The following is a 23768-nucleotide window of genomic DNA, read 5'->3' on the forward strand; positions in this document are numbered from 1 at the left end:
CCTTGGAGAGGGACATCATGCTTGGGAGGGTGGAGGGACAGCGCAGGAGGGGAAGACCCTCTATGAGATGGATTGATTAGGTGACTGGGGTAATTGGGATGGGTGTGTCAGAGGCAATGTGGTTGGTGCAGGATAGAGCAGGGTTTAGGGCTGTTGTGCATAGGGTCGTTATGAGTCGAAAACAACTCGACGGCACATAACAGCAACAACAACAAGGGAAGAAGGACAGTACAGGAGAGGAAGACCCTGGATGAGATGGATTGACACCATAACAGATAATATTGGTAGATGTGTCGGTCAGTGAAACTGGCTCAGGGCAGGGTTCAGAGCTTTGTACATAGGGTTACTATGAGTCACTGGTGACTCAACAGTACATAACAACAATGTGTTGTGTTATTGTTGCTAGTTGCTTTCAAGTCAGTTCTAATTCACAGCTATCATAAAAATAAATAACGGTAAAATGTTATGTTACATCATCCTCACAATAAGGACATATTTGAGCTCAGTGTTATAGCCAACAGAGAACTCTGGTATCGTAGTAAGTAGGTTGTTGTACTGCAAACCAAAAAGTAGTGCCTCTCTGGCAGTTCAAATCCACTGGTGGCTCCATGGGATGGGGGAGGGGAGATGGACAATCTCCTCTTGTGTGATTTACAATCTTGGAAATTCACTAGAGATTCAGCTATAAGCTGATTCTGATTCAAAAGCAATGAATGAGTGAGTGCCTTGTAGCAATCATATCAACTCGTCTAGTTGAGAATTTTCCCCCCCTTATCCTCTCTTTAAACACATATACTTTCCTTCAGGAATTGATGCTCAAAAATTATTAACTTAATATTAGATTAGTTGGAATACACACAATTATTGAGTTAAACCTTCTTTCTCGATGTTAAAAAAAGAAAAACTTAACCAAATTATAGTGTGGCAGGAAAACGAATGGTATCCCAAAGATATTCCTAATCTAGAGAAGCTCTGAAAACTTTATTACATTACAAAGGGGCAAAAGTAGAAGAGAGAGTTGAAAGTGGATGTGGTATAAGAATTCAACCCACCATTGCTGACTTTGTAGCTAGACTAAGGGAACTAGTAGACAGGAAATATGGACAACTTCTAGAAACTGGAAAAGACAGGAGGGCAGATACCCCTTCAGGATGCCTCCAAATATAGTTATTTTTTGCCATTACTGTTATCAGCTTTTTCAAAGCAGAGAGAGAAAATTCTTAAAAAAGTGTAAGCAGAGAGAATGCTAAAACCAATTAAATAGCAAACATAACAAAGAATGATCAACAAATTGTGAAAAGATTTTAAAAAGGCACATGCCTTATCTAATATTGATGAAGAAAATAAAGGACAGTAAAAACAGAAGATAACAGAAATGACAAAAGAAACAGCAAATGATGCAGACAGTAATGGTGAGAATGATATAATGGTGAGAAGAAAGTAATGAAGGTGGTATGAAGCACGTATGAAAATTTATTTGAAATGAGATATCTAGGTATGTCTTCTTAGAGATATATTGTTGTTGTTCAGTGCCGTCGAGTTGCAGGTGACTCATAGCAACCCTATGAAGGAGAGTCCTCGACACTTGGGTGCCTTTCATCCTCTCTCCAGGTTCATAGGGTTTCCGGAGGCAAGCTATTACTGAAGTGGATGCCACTCCTTCTTCCAAGTAGAGATACGTAGTCTGATAAAAATTGATTAAAGTAGAATAGAAAGCATCAATAAGCATATAATATGAAAGAAAATTAATCAACAGTTGTTTCTTCTGTCCATATGAAAAAAAATTAATGTTACTTGTAACACTTATTGAGTATTGATAGTACCATGGACTGCTAGGAAAACAAACAGATTCATCCTGGAAAGGGTTAAACCAGGTGGCTCTTTGGAGGCAAGGATTCTGAGGCTCCATCTAACATAATTTGGACATGTTGTAAGAAGAGACTGGTCCTTGGAGAAGGACATCATGCTTGGGAGGGTGGAGGGACAGTGCAGGAGGGGAAGGCCCTCTATGAGGTGGATTGATTCAGTGACTGGGATAATCGGGATGGGAGTGTCAGAGTCCGTGAGATTGGCACAAGGCAGAGCAGAATTTAGGGCTGTTGTGCATAGGGTCGCTTCGCAAGCGACTCGAAGGCACATAACAACAACAACAGCAACAACAATTGTTATTAACGGAAGTTAATAATAAATTACAAAGGAAATTAATCAGAACTGGCTTTGACAAGCACTGTGGCAATTGGACAATTAAAACAGACATGGGGGGGGAAGAAGAACCAACTGGGGAGGAGGGTGGAGAAAACAGTGCAACAATGAATGAATGAAAACCCAAAATCTCTGTAAATGTTCATTAAAACTAATAAAATTTAATAAAAAATGTTAATAATAAATTCACACATTTCAGGAAGATATGTTCCAATCTGACAAGTTCTTAAAAAAAGAATGTAAGGCTAGGAATTTGTGAAAGACAATAAATTCAAGTCAATCTCCTTATGAACATAAATATATAAAACCAAATCCTGAAATGTATGAGGATTTTATGCTATGAATAAATTTGATTTCTTTAGGAATAATACCAGAACTCATAACCACTGTGAAGATTCTGACTCACAGTGGCTCTGTAGGACAATGTACAAAGGCTCTGTTGAAGTGCCAAAGCGATAATATTTATGGAAAGAGACTGTTGTGGAGTGGCTAGTGGATTTGGACTATTAACTATAGCTGAGGCTTCGTCTGACATACTTTGGTCATGTTGTAAGGAGAGACCGGCCCTTGGAGAAGGACATCATGCTTGGGAGGGTGGAGGGCAGGCACAGGAAGGGAAGGCCCTCTAGAAGGTGGATTGTTTCGGTGACTGAGAAAATGAGATTGGCACAGGACAGAGCAGAGTTTAGCCTGTTGTACATAGGTTCCAAATGAGTCGCAAGCAACTCAATGGCACTTAACAACAACAACTATAGCCGAGCATTTAATTATTGGGCCACCAGAAGTCTTTTCAGAAATAAATGTTGAGTTATTATTAGAAATTATGTAGTTTTATTTTAAATTCAAGAATAATCTTCCCACTCATTTCATTATATATTAACTATAACATTTTCTCTGTTTCTAAATCCAGAAATGTGCTTTGTTTGGCTTGAGATGGTCAGAAACATTTTAATTTCCTGGCCACTGTGGAGAGACAGTTGATCATATCAGGCTTAAATCAATTGGCTCATAGCTTTCCAGAGGCCACAATGAATTGGTGAGGGAGGGAGGTGGGACAAGCAGTGCGTGTCAATTTGATAACCGTACAAGCCAGAGCATTTGTATGATGCTTGGAAGGAAAGGCACACTCTTGCTCAACTTAGATGAGAAACTGTAGGCCCAGAAAAGGAGGCAGGCCTCTTGTGACCATGAGAAGTATTTTAGATGACACTAATTCCAGGGAAGAAGGAGTGTAGAGAAATAAAATCCCCAAATAACCAAAAATATCAACAGCACTGAATCACTTGCATGAAACAATTCCTCTAAGTCTGTTCTTTCACTATTTTTATAAAAGAATATATTTCTTTGCATAAGTTAACACGAGATTTCTTATTTTAAAATGTTGAGAACACAGGCTGTGTGATGGATGAGTGAGTGAATTATTCTGTAGGTAAGTTCTTTCTTTTACTCTCTCTCATTACTATCAAGTCTGAATTGACTCATAGCTGACCCACCAGGGCGTTTTCAGAGGCTGTAGATCTCCTGGGAAAAGATAGTCCACCTTCTTCTCAAGAACCCACAGGTGGATTTGAACCACCAAAGTGGTGTTGCTTTGGGGTTAGCAGTGTGACTGCCGCTGGACTATGAAGGAAAACTCATGGAAATGATCAAGCGTAGATTTCTGTATGATCTTGAACACATGGTAAGAAAGTTGAATAATGACTCAATTTTGTTCACTCCAAATTAACTCTTTTTAGATGAACCCAGAATGAAAACAAGATTTAGGCTAAAAAAAAAAATTACTTCATTTCACCATCAATAACAATTCTTGGAGAAAATGAAAGTAACTGTTATTATTATTATTACTATGATCATCATTATTACTACTATAAAATGAAAATATTTTTTAATCCTAATCTTTGAGACCATTCAAAATTTCTTCACAAATATTTTCATAAGGTGTAGAACAATACAGTTTCACACAATACCCTTTATAGCTTTGATGTCATGTATTATTTTTGCCAAAAGTTAATATTAATTGCAACATGTATTTTCAGAAAAGAGTGCAGATCAGGACTTAAAATACTATCAATCTCTTTCTGAAATGTTTTTCAAACGCCAAGTTATAAATAAAAATAATTGTTCTGAAATGGAACATAATTGTTCTGAAATATTTTTTTATGATTCTTTTTTTTTAAATTTTTTTTTCGTTATTATTTTTGTGTGAGTGTACCGTCAAATCAGATCTGACTGGTACAGGAGGAGATTGTCCCTCCTTCCCCGGCAGAGCATCTGGTGGATTTGAACCGTGCACCTCTGGGATTGTAGTTGCAGTTCCTTGCCACTAGGCCACCAGAGCTCCCCCTTTTTTATGATTCTGACTTGCTTTTATTAACCTTAAGAGTGTCATATTAGAATTAAAAAGCTCCCATACTCTTGTAAAGAAATATCTGAATTCTGAAATTAATGAGTGATCCATATATATATATATATAATTACTGGAAAAAATGTATTTCCACATAAGATAAAAAATACACTCTAAAAATATTATTCCAACTTCTAAACAATGAGACAATAAATATCTGTTATTTAAATCCATTCACTTTGGAAAATTTTGTTAGTGTAGTTCTAGGAAACAAAAAATTTTGTGTATCTTTTTGATGGTCTTAATTTTTTCTTTTTTGTTTATTTTCCCTTAGCCATACTTTTTGGCGAATCAGTAACATATTCTCTTACATTTCCTTCCTCTGAAACTGTGTTCCAGTCATTCCCGAAGGCCATTGTTGCCGAGAGTAGCCTTCTGGATGGCAAATCTTTACTTACAGAACTTCACAAATACTGTATCATGTCAGTATAGACTCTTCACTGCTGGAAAATCCTCTGCCGACTGGATTCAGTGCTGTGTGGCTGTTCTCTGTACGAGTGGTGTTTTATTACCATCCTTCTCTCCCACATAAGCATGAGACCCATGGAATATTAGATGAATATGGACATGAGCCCCCTGCGGGCCCCCCAAACGTCCTTTTCTTTTCGGTTGTGAATTGAAAGCTGACAAAGATTATCATCATAAGGCGGACAATGATGAAAACAATCACGTTCTCTTTAAGGACCATCAGTTTAGCGGCTGGTGCAAAGGATGAATTGAGCCTTGGTGAAGCAGAGGCAATGAATGACGAGGGCAGCCCAATTAAAGGAGCCCTGGCAACTTTGAAATGCCAATGGTTTCTCTTGGGGGCTTTGTACTAACACCACCTGCCGTCTTACGGTTGAAGTGCGGCTCCAGGCCTGTGCGAATAGCTGGACAACACTCAGCAGCAGTGGAGGAAGACGCAGAGTCAGATGGTGAAGAGGAGGAGGACGTGAAACTCTGAAGTGTGTCAGGAAAGAGATCTGCCCCTGCAGGTGGTAGCAAAGTTCCACAGAATAAAGTGACACTTCCTGCTGATGAAGATGATGACGATGATGAAGACAACAAGTTTGATGATGACGAGGCTGAAGAAAAAGCACGAGTGAAGAAATCTACACAGGATGCTGCAGCCAAAAAGGCGTAAAAAATCTAATCAGAAGGGAAAACACTCAAAGCCATCAACTCCACGATTGAAAGAACGGGAACAAACTCCCAAAACTCCAAAAAGACCTAGGTCTGTAGAAGACATGAAAGCAAAAAAAGCAACCAAATATAGAAAAAGCACAATGAACAGTCCTGGGCTCTTCTGGCAAATCAAACCCAAAGATGGGGAGAGAAAAAGAGAGACAAATATAGTCGCTACTGAGTATCATTGACAATTCAGGCTGAAGTCTTCTATTTTAATCTAACCATTCATTATTTCCTAAGGAACTTTCATTGGCAGCTGTGATTCAGTGAACCATACATATTCTGCTTTTTACTTGCCCATTGATCTCACCTTTTTGAACATATTTTATAAACTTTGTAGCTCCCTGGCTCTTTCAACAAATATTTGAATTAAAAAAAAAAAAAAAGAAAGAAATGTTTTCTGCCATTAAAATTTGGGGTTACTTACTTACCCTTTTTAGATAATTTGTACTTTCTTATTGCTTTCAAAAGTTTTCAATTTGAGAAAATAATATTATAAAATGCTTTGGCATAAACTTCTTTGAGTTTATCTTGTTCAAGATTTCCACAGATTCCTGAAAGTAAAAGTTTATATTTCCTCTGAAATGTGATCATCTTTTAGCCTTTATTTCTTTGAATGACTTTTCAGCCCCGTTTCTCTTTCCTTTCCCTCTGAAACTCCATTAATAGATATTTTGTAATCCCACAAGTCTGGAGAATGCTTATTTTTACTTTATTTTAAAATGTGTTTTCTGTTTTAATCTCAGGGCACTAACTATTCCCTCTGCCTCTTTCATACTGCTATTGAACTCTCTCTCTCTCTCTCTCTCTCTCTCTCTCTCTGTCACTGTCTCTCTCTCTCTCTCTGTGTGAATTTTTTTTTTCAGATTAATATGCATTTTATTTTGCAGCCTTAAGTACAGAAAGCATTCAGAGATGCAGAAGCTGGAGCAGGTGCAAATACAACAATTTTAAAAAAAATTGTATGTGTGAATTTTTAATATTTTTTTTACTTCTAATATTTCAATTTGGTCCTCTGTATAAATTTGTTAGATAATTTTAATATCTCTGTCATTCAGGGTTGGCATAGTTCAATTTTTTTTTTTTTTAAATTCAAATTGCTAAATTCCTAACCCTTAGTAAAATGAGAGGGGCTTTTTATTTTTAAAAATCCTAGATATTTTCATCTCCTGATAAGATTCTGATAACTTACATACGCCTTCAGTTCTGGCTACTTTCTTTAATACTACTAGTAAAAGGGGATGAAAATATTACCATTTTGCAACCAGGAGAGTTAAGCATTCTGGTTTCCATTTGCCTCTGTTGATTATCTTTGAAGGAAGATTCTTCACTAGTACTGTTCAACGAGAGTCCTGACTTTTAAATAGTCTCTGCTATGTATCGAAATGGTCTTGTTACCAGTGGTCACAGTGAATTCTGAAAGGACCACTTCCAAAACTCTTCCACTGGGGAAGGAAAAGAATATTTCATTATTTACTTATGGTCATGGAAGACCAGGCTTCTATGTGGATCATACTGACACAACTGCTGGTGGACCTTTGCTTGGAACCTTCAGAAGGGAAACAGAGAAAAGGCCATCTACACCATTTTCCCTGGGAGCTCTGGTGGCACAGTTCTTAGGGAATTCAACTGCTGACCCAAAGTCTGTGCTCCCCTGGCTGTTCAAATCCACCAGTGGCTCCTTGGAAGAAAGATGGACAATCTCCTCCAAGAAATTTTCAAATCTCCTAGAACCCTACTGGAAAGTCAGGTTCTGAATTAACAGCAATGAATGATTAAGTGAGTGACTAGATTTTCTTAGAAAGAAAAGTTTTAACTTCATCAAACTGTGTATTTTTTTTTAAATGAAATATGGTTTTGGCTGACACAGAAAAATTTCGTGAAACAGTGTATGATCAAGAGGGCAGTGGTGATGAAAGAGGAAGTTCAAGCTGCTCTGAAGGAATTGGCAGGAAACAAGGCCCCAGGAATTGATGGAATACCAAATGAAGTATTTCAGCAGAGAGGGGCTACCCTGGATTGCTCACTACGTTGTGCCAAGAAATCGGAGAGCAACCATCTGGTCAGCTGGCTAGAAGAGATTTGTATATGCTCTCATTCTGAAGAAGGGTGACCTGACAGGGTGTGGGTATTATTGAATATCACTGATATAACATGCAAGCAAAATCCTGGTAAAGATTATTTTAAAAACAACTAGAACAGTACATTGACAGAGAATAGTAGAAATATAGGCCAGATTTAGAAGAGGCTGTGGCACTAGAGACATTATTGCCAATGCCAGATGGATCTTGCAGAAAGCAAAGAGCACCAGGGGAGTGTCTGTGTTTCATTGACTATGCAAAGGCTTTTGACTGTGTGAGTCACAGTAAATCACACACACACACACACACACACACACACACATCACAACACAGGTAGATAACCTTGAGAAGAATGGGAATCCCAAAAATCTTGATTGTGCTTTTACAAAACTTGTACTTGGAGTAGGAAGCAGTCATCAAAACACAACAAAGAAACACTGCATAATTCAAAATCAAGAATGGAGTGTGTCAGGGCTGTGTCCTATTCAATCTATACGTGGAACAGATCATTTGGTAGCCTGGGCTTTATGAGGAGAAATGTGGCATCAGGATTGAAGGAAGATTCATCAACAAACCTGCATTATGCAGATAATACAAACTTGCTTGCAAAAACTGAGGAAGACTTGAAATATTTGCTGCAGAAGGTCAAGGACTGTAGTCTTCAATATGGATGAATATTAACATCAAGAAAACAAAGATTCTCATCACAGGGCCAATTGGCAGCAGCATGACAGATGGAGAAGAGTTTGAGGTTGTTAAAATTTCCATCCTGCTTGGGTCCACAATCAACACTCTTGGCACCAGCAGTCAGGAAATCAGAAGATGAAATGCATTGGGCAATCTGTTGTTAAGGACCTCTCCAGGGTGCTAAGGAACAAAGATGTCAGCCTGGAAATCTGGATTCCATGTTAATTAATTAAACTGTTGCTCAGTAGAAATCCATGAAGTTCGAGCTTCCTAACTCTCAGTTCAAGCGTCAGACATTAGAGGGAGCCTTCATGAGTACAGATTGTAGCTTTCAAGCCATAGCTGATCCTGAGGGACTCAGAGACAAGCACTTTTCTTCAGACTGTCCCAGATTCCTACACAGAGTCAATGTTATTGTTTCAAGCCATTAATTTCTGTGGTTTGTTACACAAGAACACATTTCTCAATTGATTCTATTTCTGGAAGCCTATCTCTTTTATTTTGATAATTAAATAATCTAACAATCTGCCAACCCTAGAGAGAAATCTGATTTCATTCATTTTTAAAATCATGCTAGTTTAACGTTAATAAACTGATTTAAGTTATAGAATTAACTCCGTAGAGACTCACTTGAACAATATAAACAAACACCTTCATATTATATTTAACCACTATAAATAAAACTAGTGAGAAAGAGAGAGAATGAATTTCACATAGATGACAGACTTAACAAATTCACCATTTTAAAAGAAATGGTAAACACAGGACTAAGGTTAATTTCAAACTGTATAATATTTAAGGAAGAATCTGAGAGTGTGGATCTGAAATTATGCTATGCTCCTTAAACATTCTTCAACCAATATTGTGAAGCATTGTATTATCTCGGTAGGAGATTTTAACCTTAAAAAAAAAAAATAAGCTACCCAGGAAAGAAGTTCCATTACTGTATCAACCTCGCAATTATCAGCTCCTTACAAACCTATCATCAGAACATTTGCCTTTCACAGCCTTTTGAACAAAACAATATTTAAAGCAAATAAAGGAGGAAGAAAGCTAATAATGTTGCTCTCTGGACCCTTTCGAACATGTCCAATTTTCATTTCTTTTTTTGTGAAACTACAGCTACTATGTTTTATCAGGCTAAGAACCTAATAAATGCCAGCGCAAGTCTTTTTTTATCCCACCTGTTTGAAATATTCCTTTACCTCCTCATAAAAAAAAATGCAAGTATTGACTAATGAAAACAGCATAATGGTATGTGGAAAAGGGAACCAAATTGCAACTAGTTAAAATGTCTCTGGTACATTTGTGGTAGGGAGTTGTGCTTCCAATCCAAAGGTTGTGTCCTAAGTGGGTCACTATCAGTTCAAATCAACCAGCTGCTGTAAACAAAAATGCTGGGAAATCTCCTCCTAGACAATTTACAGCCTCTGAAAACGCTCTGGAGGGTCAGTCAGGCATTGCTTCCTACTCCACAAAAATGACTTGAGGGAGATTGTAGAATTTTCATGAAGTGAGATGTCTATAAGGGCAATAAACATATTTGAAACAAAACTCCGTGCTCTTGTCAGAATCTCTTTACTGACTAGAAAGGATATAAAAATATTCACATTTCCAGCCTAGGAAAAAACCAGAACTATAAATTCTATTGCATATTACATCCAAGTATTGCTAGGGATACTCTGAATACCATCCTATTGACACAAGGATAAGTTTATAGAATTTAATGGGCCACGTGATTGACTTGGAAACGGAAGGTCTTAATGAGCCTGGGTGTGCCTTAGCACACCTTTAATGTAGGTTTTGTCATTTCTTTAAGCAAAATGATTGAAGTGACAGAAAATTGAGGGGCAAAGGAGGTTATCACTACTACATAATGGGACTTTAGGTGCTCCAGAAAATTGTGTCTCTTTTCTTTTATTCTTCTTTCTAGAAAATTTTTGCATTTTTATTCTTTCTCGGATGGATTAATGTGTTTTATGGGAACTCTGGTGGCTTAGTGGTAAGGAATTGCACTGTTAACCAAAAGGCACATGGTTCAAATCCACTAGCTGCTCCACAGAAAGAAGATGGATATTCTCCTCCTATGCAATTTCTTGCCTCTGAAAAGCCACTAGAAGGTGAACCATAAGTCTGTTCTGACTTGAAGTCATATGATAGCAACGTGTTCGAGACTGTGAGATAATCTACTCTCAAGAAAATGTCAAGACACAGATAAAAGTGATAATTACATAAACATTTGGGTATAACTACAATAGACAATCGGACAACATGTCAAATGAGACTAGACTAATATTGGGTTGAGGAAGCAAACATTAAGCCAGGTTTTCTACAGTAAATAGAACAAGACAAAAGAATAGGGGAGGGGAGAAAAGAGATCGGTAAGAGTTTAAATAAATAGGAAGAAAAGTGCAGAGACCTTACTTAAACAAAAAAACAAAAGTAATAGGAATCAGATCGATTACATCTATGGAAAGAACTGCTGGAGAAGCTCAATATTAGCTGTGAAAACTAGGCCAGGAGCTGACTGTGGAACACACCACCAACTACTCATATGCAAATTCAAGCAGAAGCTGAGGAAAATTAAACCAAATCCAAGGCAACCAAAATATGACTTTGAGTCTATCCCACCTGAATTTCAGAACCATCTCAGGAACAGGTTTGAGGCTTTGAACACTAATGAGCGAAGGCCAGATGAGTTGTGGGAGGATATCAAGGGTATCATCCAGGAAGAGTGCAAACAGTCATTGCAAAGACAGAAGAGGAAGAAAAGACCAAAATGGATGTCAGAAGATACTCTGAAAATTGCACTGGAGCGCAGAGAAGCCAAAGCACAGGGAAGAATTCAAGATACTAAAGACTTGAATAGAAGATTTCAAAAGGCAGCACGGGATGACAAAGCAAAATATTACAATGAAATCTGCAAGGAGTTGGAGTCAGAAAATCAAAAGGGCCGAACTCGCTCAGCACATCTTAAGCTCAAGGAATTCAAACCTCGAGTTGCTATAATCAAGGATGCTTTCGGCAGAATGTTGAATGATCCAGGAAGTATTAAAGGAAGATGGAAGGAATATACTGAGTCACTGTATCGAAAGGAATTGGAAGACACAGAAGAATTTCATGAAACAACATATAAGCAAGAGGCTATGGTGATGAAAGAAGAAGTTCAGGCTGCTTTGAAGGAAATGGCAAAAAATAAGGCTCCAGGAATAGATGGTATACCAATTGTCATATTTCAGTTAACAGATGCTGCCCTGGACGTGCTCACCAAGTTGTGCCAAGAAATCTGGAGAACGACCACTTGGCCAACTGCCTGAAAGCAGGAAATACCAGAGGAATGTATATCTGTGTTCCATTGACTATGCAAAGGCATTTGACTGTGTAGATCATAACAAACTATAGCTGACTCTGAGAAGAATCGGAATCCCAGAACACTTGATCATTCTAATGTGAAACTTATACTTGGACCAGGAGGCAGTCGTCAGAACAGAGCAAGGGAACACTGCATTTTTTCAAAATTGGGAAGGGCATATGCCAGGGATGCATCCTATCTCCATACCTTTTCAACCTATACGCAGAACAGATTATCCGGGAGGCTGGGCTCTATGAGGAGAAATGTGGGGTCAAGATTGGTGGACGATTTATCAACAACCTGCATTATGCGGATGACACAACCCTGCTTGCTGAAACTGAAGAGGACCTGAAGCGCCTACTGCAGAGTGTCAAGGACTGCAGCCTACAATATGGATTGAGGCTCAATGTCAAGAAGACAAAGATTCTCACCACTGGACCAATTGGCAGCATCAGGATGGACGGTGAAGAGATTGAGATTGTACACAGCTTTAGTTTGCTTGGCTCCAGAGTCAACAGTCTTGGTACCAGGAGCCAGGAAATTAAAAGGCACATTGCCATGGGAAAGTCTGCTGTTAGGGACCTCTCCAAAGGACTGAAGAGCAGTGGTGTCTCTCTGGAGACTAAGGTGCGTCTGATACAGGCTATGGTCTTAGCAATCACTTGTTATACATCAGAGAGTTGTACAATGACCAGGGAGGATAGAAGGAGAATTGATGCCTTTGAGCTGTGGTGCTGGAGAAGAGTATTGAATGTATCATGGACTGCTAGGAAAACAGATTTGTCCTGGAAAGGGTTAAACCGGGTGGCTCCTTGGAGGCAAAGATTCTGAGGCTCAGGCTACATACTTTGGACATGTTGTGAGGAGGGACCGGTCCCTGGAGAGGGATATCATGCTTGGGAGGGAGGGTGGAGGGACGGCACAGGAGAGGAAGGCCCTCTATGAGGTGGATTGATTAATTGGGATGGGAGTGTCGGAGACAGTGCGATTGGCATAGGACAGAGCGGAGTTTAGGGTTGTTGTACAGAGGGTCGCTATGAGTCACAGGTGACTTGACGGCACATAAGAACAACAATAGCAACCAGTAATATATGATGAAAGAGATACTTGAAAAGACAAGGTAATGATGTTCAAGGTCCAATGAGGGTTAATTTTATAAAGCATAATGCCTAGAATGATAGTATGAAATACATTGTAAATAAAGAATAGTGTGAAACATAATATATATGAATGTCATAAGGAAACCAATATAAAATAAATAAATAAGAGATAATTGATTGAGATCTTGGATGGGAAAATAGCAAGTTAATTATCCGAAAATGCAACACATTAAAGTTTTACTGAATGTCCATTTAAAATAATATTTATTGCATTGGAATACAAATGAAGAAAGAAGGTATTCTAACCAGTAAGACACAAATGTCCAGAGATAATGGGAGGAGACAGGTTGATAGAGTAGCTTGAGTGACAAGTCAGGACAACATTATAGGAATTTTGACAGTCAGGTCCAGATGTGTGGAATTGGTGTAGTTGATAATGAGGAGACATTATTGGCATACAGAAGTCTTTGTTGATTTCTCCGGGATGGATGTTTCTTAACTTTCAAGAGAGAAAAATGCAAGTGGAGAAAACAAATTTAGTCATTCTCCAAATGGAACTTTCCTGAGTCACAAACATATTTGGTTTTTAACGCTGAAGTATAGATGAGGTTTCAGAGAGATGGAAGCCAGATTCTACAACACATCATACAAGTACACTCATTAGAAATACCATTTCCTTAACACAAAGAACAGTAAAGATGCCATTTGAGAATTACAAGTTGAATATGGTAAAGAAGGGTGAAGCATATCAAATATACCCCTGACTCTGAAAGAGGAATGAATTTGTCTTGGAGTAAATTCAGCCAGAGGATGCCTTAGATGCCATGAGGATGATGAGATTTTCTGTTCTTTACCTTAGACATCTTGTCGGAAGCGAGCAATCCCTGGAGAAGAACATCATGCTTGATAAAGTAGATGGTCTACAAGAGAAAAGGAAGACTCTGAAAGCTATGGACTGACACAGCCACTGCCACAATGAACCCAAACATAACAAAAACTGGGAGGATGGCACAAAACTGGGCAGGGTTTTGTTCAGTGGTATATTAGGGTCTCTATGAGTTGAAATTGACTCAATGCCACCTAACAAAAATATCAGACATAAAGTTGTATTGCTCATGAGTTAAACACTACCGTGCTCTGAGAACTGGCTAGCAATTAAAATGGAAGCTCCATAGACTAAGTCAACCTCTTGGTTATGTGAGCACAGGAATCTTCCAGGGAAGTGACTCCAGCGATTTCATTCTGCGATATCTTAACTGTGCCACTCTTTAAAATGTCAACTCTCCGCCTCCATTCCCCACACAGAGAGATTGCCTCCCTAATGTATAATAGATGGATGCTTTCTGAGTCCAAAATAGCATCACTCTAGTTTGTAGGTGAAACAGGAAGCTGTGACATGGTGTTTCAGATTTGTCAGAATAGCTCCGGTGGCACTTGGCTGACACCTATTGGAAGAGTCATGAAGCTAGTCACGCTCCAATGGCCTAATAACAATTTACTAAAGATTCACCACCAACTCTGTTCCATTTATATTCTCTTGCAAGACTTGTTTTCTTCTGTTACAGTCCTGCCTCTCTAAGCATATGATGAGCTATGTATTTCTATGAGTAGAATTTTAATTAATAGGTTAATGTATGTTAAGTTGTTCAAAATGGCTAGATAACACTTAGAAAATAACATGTTCATGTAGGAGATAAGCTTGCTTTGGAGGTAAATTTACTTCCTTTCAAACTACTAAGACTGTTAGCCATAGCTCACACACTCACTCACGACGACATAAACTTGTCAGGTAGTCTTGGTTCACATTTCTGCTGAGGCAAACAATCAAGGTTTCCAGAGAAGTAGAATTCATTCATTTATAAACTCATCCAGGCACTCAGCCATTCACTTCATAAGTGCTCACAAATAATAAGGGTTCACAAATGAGTGACCAGTAAGTGGAATGTATTCAGCTTCCACCTATATTTTTGCCTGCATGTTTCAATGGAGTTACTCACCTGAATTTTCACATGGGAAAAATTCTGTGTAAGGTTGTAGATTTCAGAACCCCTAAAACAACAGCAGCAGCAACAACAACTTGGTAAGGAGCTGCACTGTCAACTCAAAGGGTTTAAATTGTTGTTTAAATCCAGCAGCTGCTCCCCAGAAGAAAGACGGACAACTTCCTTCCATAACATTTGCTGTTGCTCAACCTCTTGAAGGATTATCTATGAGTCAGTGCTGACGGCACGTAACAATAACCAAAACAACATAATCAGAAAATGTGGTGACCTCTGACACAGAGCCTACATTCCTTGAAGGTAACAAATGCTGGAGCTCAGTACAAGGTATCTTCTAGAGGCAGAGCCTCTTTGAGAGCTCCTGTTTATTCTACCCTACACCCTCCTCGTTCCTCATGCAGCTAACATCAGGTGGTCTTTAAGCAGGTTTATTATGTGCTCAATGAGCTCTGGTGGCCTAGTGGCAAGAAGCTGTGCTGCAATCCCAAAGGTGTGTGGTTTGAACCCACCAACTGCTCCATAGGAGAAAGAATGGGCAGTATGCTCCCATGTAATTAACTGCCTCTGAAAACCTGCTGGAGGGCCAGCTGTGAGTTGGTTCTGACTCAAGAGTACACAACAACAACTTTATGTGCCTGATCTCCAGTATGACTTTGAAGGGCATTTCTAGAAAAGAATTTATATTTGAGGATGAAAAAAGTAAATCATCTTTGTTAAAGAAGAATTGATGTGTTTCTTTTTGTGTCTGGGGATAATCACTGAGTACACTGAGTTTCTTCTGAAGTTTCTGTTCTACACTTGTACACAAGAAATGGTAGAGATTGATCAGGTTTTATCCATGGAGGAGAGAGCTGTGGTGGCTTAGGAGATAGAGAATTGCACTAACAACCCAAAGGCAGGTGGTTCTAATGCATCAGCAGTTCTGTGAGAGAAATCTGGGCAATTTCTTCCCTGGTGATTTACAGCCTCTAAAAATCCACAGGAGAGAAGATTGCTTATAAGTTGGTTCTCACTCAAATGGCTATGAGTTTGAGTTTGATCCACAGAGGAGCCTCGGTGGTACAAAAAATAAGTATTTGACTGCCACTCACAATGTTGACTTCTTAAACTCATCCACCGTGTTTAGTGTTAGAAAGACCTGAAAACTTCTTCCATAAAGCCAAATCCCAAACCCCTAAAAAAAAAAAAAACAAACCCCAAAACAAACCAAAACACCCCCAAACAACCCAAAACACCCACTGGGAATGGGGATATATTCTAGTCTATCAAATAGGATCAGGATGAATTGAAATTGACAACAGCAGCTAAACCCGACTGCACTTAACAACATAGCATATTACATTGGGAAATTTTACCCTAAAAGATCTCTTGAAAGTGTTAAAAAGCAAAGGTGTCACTTTGAGTACTAAGGGGTTCCTAATTTAAGACATGTATTTTCAGTTGCCTATCCCAAAGGCATGCAATTCAAATCCGCCAGCCACCCTGTGGGGAAAAGATGCACAATCTCCTCCTGTTTGATTAAAACTGCCTCTAAAAACCCGTTGGAGGGTCAGCTATGGATCTGTTTTGACTTGACAGTATATAATAACTATATTATGAATAAATACATTCTCCTCCTGTAAAAATATACAGCCTTGGAAGTCATGGCAGGTGACCACAAGTTGAAATTATCTCTATGGTCTTGAGTTTAATATATATACAAAAGCTGGACAATAAACAAGAACTACCATAAAAGAACTGATATATTTGAACTATGATGTGGGTAAAGAATGAGGACTCTACCAAGGCTGCCGGAAGAACAAGCCAATCTCTTAAAAGAGGTCAAGTCTTTCACTTAGCAGTGAGGATGGTGAGACTTCTTTTAGCTCACATGTTTTGGGCAGGTCATCAGTGGAGAGCAAGCCCCTGAGAAAGACATCATGCTTGGTAAAGTACAAGCTCAGCAAGAAAGAGGAATATCCTTAAGGAGGCAGACTGATTCAGTGGTTGCCATCGATGGACTCAGATACAGCCACAATTGTGAGGCAGGCACAGGGCTGGGCAGTGTTTTGTTTTGATGTTCATAGTGCTATTATGAATAGGAATCAACAAGGCAGCAAGATGGCATCTAACAACAGCCACTATAACAGCCCTAACAGAACTCAAGATCCTTTACCATCTGCAAATCTTTAAGAGACAGGGAAAATAACCCAAATTTATCTACTTAGTTTACTCTGTTGTTTAAAATCTCCTTGGTGTCCTAAAATCAAGCTACATTCTGTGCTACACATATATCCAGTTTTGAGCATATTGAATTGTATATCATTATAGTTTTGCTATTACTGTGTTATTCTATTTTATTGTTTCTCCTACTTGGAATTCTGTCTCTGCTAAATGTAAATGCATCATTTTAAAGCCATAAATTAATATTCATTTTATTATAAAACTAGTAATAGATGCAATGACATTGTTTTCAAGGGGCTTTCTAAAACCACTTTCTGAGGAAATAGTCTTTTTTTATTTGGAAAAAAAAAAGAAAAAAGAAGCCTTCTCATTGATTAATTATTTGCATATGAAACCCATGCATGGCCTGACTTGGGAACCATAAAGATTATTGAGACAGGACTGATGCAGCAAGCTAAGTTGATATTCAACTACAGTGCTTATTTATAAAACCAACCTTCAAATGCTTTAGTATAATGGATCAAATGGGACCATACCTTATGCTTCACAGAGATTTTATGTTAACCTCAAATAAATTTTCTACTTTATAAATAGAAGAAATGGGGTAACTTGACTAATTTAACAGCAAATCAGGCTGCGTTTCAAAAGCGTAAAAGATAATCAGTTGTTGAAAAGAAAAAAAATCTTACATCCCAGATATCTCTTTCTTTTAGTATTGAGTTCTTTTTTAACTTTGGTTTGAGTGAGAGTTACAAAACATGCTGTTTTTTTCAATCTGTTATCCATACAGTTTTGCTCCATAACATTAATTACAAGACAATTTCATTACCTTTTTGTATTAGTGTATTTGTGACTGATGTGTCACTCAGCATAATTTGTCCTAGTCTCACCCATGTTGCAGTGTTTCACAAATTCTTTTTCATTTTTTTTAATGATGCAGAATAAAATTCCATTGTGTGAATATACTAGATTTTCCTTAGCCATTTGTCTGTTGATGTCTGATGGGCTCTCCGTAGTGCCCAACTCTTTGTTATTGCCAATAACATTGCTGCAAAATCATGGGTATGTGTAAAAGAAATAAGAAAAAAGAAAGAAAGATATCATGGCTGCAGATGAGTAGATGGACAGAGCTACCCTTGATCTCAGTAAAAGAGAGAGGGCAAGGTCCAACTGATCATGTTAAGATTAGACACTAGCTGACTTCCTGTTCTTTCTCTTCTCTTTATACCTCATTGTATCAAGCTATTTTGAGCCATTTGCCCTTTTAAAAAAAACAAAAAACCAACATCAGAATGGCACGTCCTCCAGGTCTGGTAGCATGGGAAATTGTGCTGTTAACGTAAGTTGGTTCAAAGCTACCAGCAACTCCATATAAGAAAGACAAAAAGTCTCTGTAAATTTTAATTAAAATTAATAATCATAATTTTTTAAAATGTTCAACAATGAATGAATATATAGCTTTTCTGTAAACTTTTGTTAAAATCACAATTAATATAAAAATTTTATTTAAAAAAAAAAAAGACAATCAATCTCCTCCTGTGCAATTTACAGCCTCCTGAAAACCTACAGGAGAGTCAACTATGGGTCATCTGTGACTCAGAGGTGATGAGTTTTTGTTAACATTCACATAGAACAACTCATATAAACTTACTGTTTATAGCCTGCTGAGACTATTCTGACAATAAAAAGTTTGTAAAATGATTTTTCCCTTCAGTGTTGTAATTAATGAAAAGATAGTTTTAGTTTAGCATTTACTCTGCCTAGGACAATTATAGTGAGCATGCTTACCTGAAACCAATATGTTTGTGTGTGACGGGGGGGTGTTGTTGTTAATTGCTATTGAGTTACTTGCAAGTCTTAGCAACCCTATGTACAAAAGCTCTGAACCCTGCTCTATCTTGTGCCAACCTCATTGTCTCTGATACACTCACCCCCATTACATTACTCATTGAGTCAATCCATCACCTCGAGGGTCTTCCTCTCTTGTGCTGTTCCTCCACCCTCCCAAGCGTGATGTCCCTCTCCAAGGACTGGTCCCTCCTTGCAACATGCCCAAACTATGTCAGATGGATCTTCAAAATACTTACCTCCAAGAAGCAGCCTGGTTTCACCCTCTCCAGGAAGAACTTGTTTGTTTTCCTTGAAGTCCATGGTATATTCAATACTCGTCTCCAGCACCACAGCTCAAAGACATCAATTCTTCTTCTATCATCCTTTGTCGTTGTCCAGCTATCGGACGCATATCACGTAATTGTGAGACCCTGTCCTGTATCAAATGCACCTTATTCTGGAGAAGTCCCCGACTACAGATTTTCCTAATGCAATCCATCTTTTCATTTCCTGGCTGCTGGTACCAAGAACATTGATTGTAGAGCCAAACAAGGTGAAGCTGTTAACAATTTCAATCTCTTCCCAGTTTATCATGATGCTACCAATTGGCCCAGTGGCGAGAATCTTTGTTTTCTTGAGGTCATATTTTAACAAGAGGAACAGTTGTGTCTTTCCTCCTCTTCTTGTTTGTGTCTTTTAATAAATATATTAATATTCATAACCAGAAGCTTGGTGGCCTAGTGGATAAGTACTTGTATTGCCAAACCAAAGGCAGGTGGTTTGAATTCATCAGCTGCACTAAGGAAGATAGATGGGAAATTGCCTCCAGTGTAGTTTAGAGCATCTGAAAACCTGCTGGAAGTTCAGCTGAGTCAGTTCCAACTTGAAAGCAAGTAACAAACCAACAATATTCATAACACAAAGCAGCACTGCTAACCCAAAGCAATGATTATCTGGTGGCTTGAATCTATGTGGCCAAGGAATAAGGATGGATAGTCTCCTTTTGTGCCATTCATACATAGCTTTGGAAACCTGCTATAGAGTCTTCTATGAGTTAGGCCCAATTCAATGACAATGAAAGAAAATACATTCATAATACACATTTTCTGTAGTGAGAAATAATTTTCATTACTATTAAATATTTTAATTGGTTATCACTATCATTCTCTGTTTTTTAGGATGATTACAGCAAATATTTGTAATTATCTACTAAAGAATTGCTACTTCTTACTCCTCCTAAGAACCCTTTTGTTACGTGTATTGCTGTTGTGCGCCTTGCCTGTCCAGCAGGAATAAGGGCACAACACACCAGCGATTCCTTCTCACAGCAGTTTACTCAGGAGTTAGTTACAGAGGGTGGTGGAAGATGGAGTCTCTCTCCTTTCTTCCTGGGTGCAGCTTTTATCCCCTTCTCGGTACTCCGCCCATCACCTATGTGTCATGCCTCTATTGGATCCTAAACCCCACATGAGATCAAGCCATCGACCAACGAGAACACAGTGCCCAAATAAGGTCTTGTTTGTGTTTTAAGGCAAACAAAGAGAAGCAGGAAATCAGCGCCATCTTGTAATGGAGGACCATGCGCACGTTCATGGCCCTCCACATATTGCACAGGTGGAGAACCAGATGGAACTCAGAAGGGTTAAGTAATTTGCTTTAAGTCACACAGCTAATAAGAGATTCCTCACCCCCCCCCCCAATTGCAAACTATTCACCTAACATCAGGACTCTCTCTATCTGAATGCAAGGAAGATTTCTTTTCATTTGAAATGTGTTAGATTGCTTAAAAGCGCTCCGGTGGTGTAGTTTGTAGAAAGTTGCACTGCTAACACAAACGCCGTGCTCTCTGACTGAATTCACCAGCAGTTTGCAGAAGAAAGATGGACAATTTTCGAAGAGATTTATAGCCTCAGAAAACCACTGGCGGGTCAGCTGAGTCAATTTTGTCTCAACAGCAATAAGAGAGGGAGAAAAGGAACTTAAAATCAGTAACCTCATTTGAGTATCACACAAGATGAGAAAAAACGTTGTTTGCAGCATTTCACAGGTGAAGAAACTGAGGCTTTTGAAGTTCATCTTACAGAACTAATGAGTGTCCATCTTCTAACATGACTTCATATACTCTGCTTCTGCCCTCATCAGGCTTAATTAAATGAGGGCTCTTGTGGCTCGGTATAAATCAGCACAAAACTGTTCTTCAGCACAAAATTGTATTAAAATAGTGTAATTACTCTTACTAAACATCAAGGCAAATGTATAACTAAACCTAAGAAGCAAGTAGAACCAAATTCTTATATACCAGAGGATCCCCCCCTTCTTGTTGTACATCACATTTACTATTGTCCTCCTTGTGGCCAGATTGTCTCTCTTTTCTCTTACCACTTTTCAGGAGTAACAGGCTGGTGACACTATTTTTTGCTTTGTTTTGTTTGTCTACTTAGTCTAGTCCAGGAATCAGTAAATGTTTTTCTCTGAGAAGCAAGATAGTATTTCAGACATTGCAGATCATACCGGCCCTTGTACTTGAAACTATTGCCATTTCCCATGAACCGTGAACATCAGCCTTGGTAATAACTAAATAAATGGGTATAGCTGTGTTCCAAATAACCCTGCCTTACCTAAATGGGTAGGATCTAGACAACAGGCTAAACCTTGATCTAGTCCATAAAAAGTTGCTAACTCTAAAACCTTTACTGTCAAGATACACCTGAGTGCTACACTTCTGTGGATTGGGCCTTTCAAGTAAATTGTGAACATTTTAGGCAAGGCTATTACTGTTACCTAACCAGGAGGACTGCTACTATTTCGACCCAGGGTCAGGTAAGTTCACACCTCCCTACCATATCTTGACTTTTCTTATTTTATGTTTCTAGTCTATTCTATGTAGCATTTAACTTTTGGTACCAATTTTTATTTGAGTCAGCACTTTAGGGGCAACAAGGTCCAAGCTAAATTGAAATTATATAGGTTAAAGGGGCAAATTTTTAAAGGTCAATACTGTGTTTCATAGAAGCTAAACATATAAATATTCTTGGGTGAAAAGCGTAGAGGAAATGGAGAAACGAAGTCTGTGAGGACTTCACTTCTTTCTCTGTCTCCTTCATCTGTCTCTTTATAGACCTGACTTCTCCAATTTTCTGGTTCACCTAGAATAACCTTAATTTGCCTCAGAAATGTATGCAAACAAATATAATTTAAGGTAGAATGTGGTTGCAGACACAAGGAAAGGCTAAGAGAAACAGGCACTAATACTCAGAGTATATAGAGATTCTTTCTGTAAAAGATGGTTATGGAAGGACAGTTTTAAAACTGAGGGTTAACCGTAGATCTGAAAGGGCAATGTTGTTGTTGCTGTTGTTGTCATCTAGTCAGAAATGACCCATAGCTGACCCTCCAGCAGGTTTTCAAAGGCACTTAATACACGAGCAGAAATTGCCCATCCTCCTCCCATGGAACAACTTATGGACTTGCCCTGTATGCCTTTAGGATTGCAGCACAGCTTCGGGCCACTGAAGTAAAAGGTGTAATGACAAGAGCAGTCCAGGAAGGAACCAGAAATAGAGAGCTGGAGAACTAAAGAACATATACTAGGAAAACAATCCTGTGGTTCATTACAGCTGGACCCCCTCTTGAATTCTCACCTCAGACAAATGAAATTAGCATCTAAATTTTACTGAGATCCTTATATATGCAAGATCCCTATCTATGTAAAATAATAAAACATAGGTCTCTACAAGGATTACCTAGGGGTCTTGGTAAAAATGTAGATTCTGATTCAGTATTTCTGGAGTGGAAATTACAATACGCAGCAAGGGGTCAGGCTAGAAGGAATCTTTGAACCCCAAGTGATAGTATAGAAACACTGAAAGGAGTGTTGGGTGTGATGGAAGCAAAACTTAAATGCTACTTTGAAGAAAGACTAAAGGCATATTAAAAGCTAAAAAGTTTGTTCTTTCTCAGACTGAGGTCTTTGAGAAATCTTTGAAAGAAACTCTTCTCTAAAATTGTTTGCAACCAGGAAAAATATGTAAGGTCCCAGAACTTAATTATAACCTTTATAAGTACCAGGGATATTGTTTTCTCACAGCCTATTCCTCCATTAAAATTTGTGTATTTATGTATTTTAAAGCTACACCGGTATAAAACCAAACATTAATAATGTATTAATATTATATGCTGAAACATTCTTCTCATATGCTTTGTTCAGATTTTAAAAGAAATGAAAACGTTTTCATGGGTCTGAGGCCCAGTGTTTACTGTATCCAATAAGCCAGGTGGTCCAGCGAACATATGAGAAATTAGAGGCATAGGTACAATTTATTGGACTGTGTTTTATTGTTAAGCACAAGTGAGTCAATTCTGACTTAATGACCTGGTGCACAATAGAAGGAAACATTATCTAGTCTTGTTATCTCCTCACACTCATACTATACTTGAACCCACTGTTGTAATCAGTGTGGCAAGTCACCTGTTTGAGGGTCTACAGTTTGGTTGCTTCTCAACTAAGTACGATGGCTTCCTCTCCAGACTTGTCTCTCCTAATAACATGTCTAAAATACGTGAGCTGAACTCCTACCATTCTCACTTCTAAGGAACTTGTTGGTTGCACTTTTTCCAGGAAATATTTGTTTTCTTTTTGGACAGTGCATATGGTCTTCACCAACATCAAAATTCAAAATTATCACTTAGTCTTTCTTGCTCATCGTCTAGATTTGTTTTAAATGCATATGTTGTTATTGTGTGCCATTGAGTCAGAACCGGCTGACTCCAGTGAGTTCT

At 38.4% G+C, this 23768-nt stretch overlaps 1 pseudogene; it reads right to left on the reverse strand.

Annotated features, from left to right (window-relative positions):
* Positions 1-4962, reverse strand: part of LOC102866892 — a 64496-nt pseudogene extending 59534 nt beyond the window's left edge.
* Positions 4963-23768: the final 18806 nt, after the last annotated feature.

The sequence above is a fragment of the Elephantulus edwardii genome, unplaced genomic scaffold (assembly GCF_000299155.1).
Source record: "Elephantulus edwardii isolate Elephantulus edwardi_28Jun2011 unplaced genomic scaffold, EleEdw1.0 scaffold00077, whole genome shotgun sequence".
NCBI lineage: Eukaryota > Metazoa > Chordata > Mammalia > Macroscelidea > Macroscelididae > Elephantulus > Elephantulus edwardii.